This window comes from Coenobita brevimanus, chromosome 2, assembly GCF_032717465.1.
Source record: "Coenobita brevimanus isolate Jiangsu-jjx chromosome 2, ASM3271746v2, whole genome shotgun sequence".
Classification (NCBI taxonomy): domain Eukaryota; kingdom Metazoa; phylum Arthropoda; class Malacostraca; order Decapoda; family Coenobitidae; genus Coenobita; species Coenobita brevimanus.
Genome location: NC_136955.1, coordinates 422,501 through 423,106, shown reverse-complemented (window position 1 = coordinate 423,106; position 606 = coordinate 422,501).

Sequence of the window (606 nt, the reverse complement as noted above, 5' to 3'; positions counted from 1 at the left end):
CAGAAGTGAAGGAGCGTTGTGGTGTGGATGTGGATGATAGAAAGCATTAGGAGAAATACAATGAGGTGGTTTGGCCATGGGGAGAGGATCAAGAGTGAGAGACTGACGAGGAGGGTGTGTGAATGAGGTGAAGGGTGGGGGAGGGGAGGTGTGGGGATGGGGTGGGGGAGGGGAGGTGCTGGGATGGGGTGGGGGATGGGAGGTGTGGGGATGGGGTGGGGGAGGGGAGGTGTGGGGATGGGGTAGGGGAGGGGAGGAAAGGTGAACTGTCTAGTATGTACCCCACAACACTAGCATCGTTGTCACAGGATATGTAGCACTACAGGTATTTACTGATTTCAATGACAAATATGTGGACTATGCATATTACATTATTGGCTGTTGTTTACATGTTACGTACGTCTGTACTACGTGATAATGTAATGTAGTACAGGCTAACATCGTACCCTGTTACCTGTATCTACCACTGTCTGTCATCTTACGCCTGTAGGTCACGGTCGAGTGTACACAGATACCGAATATGCTGCTATGCATCTCGTGTTAGGGGCAGCAGGTGGAAATGCTGCACAGGCTGTAAGACTGCATGAAAAAACGGTATCAGTTACT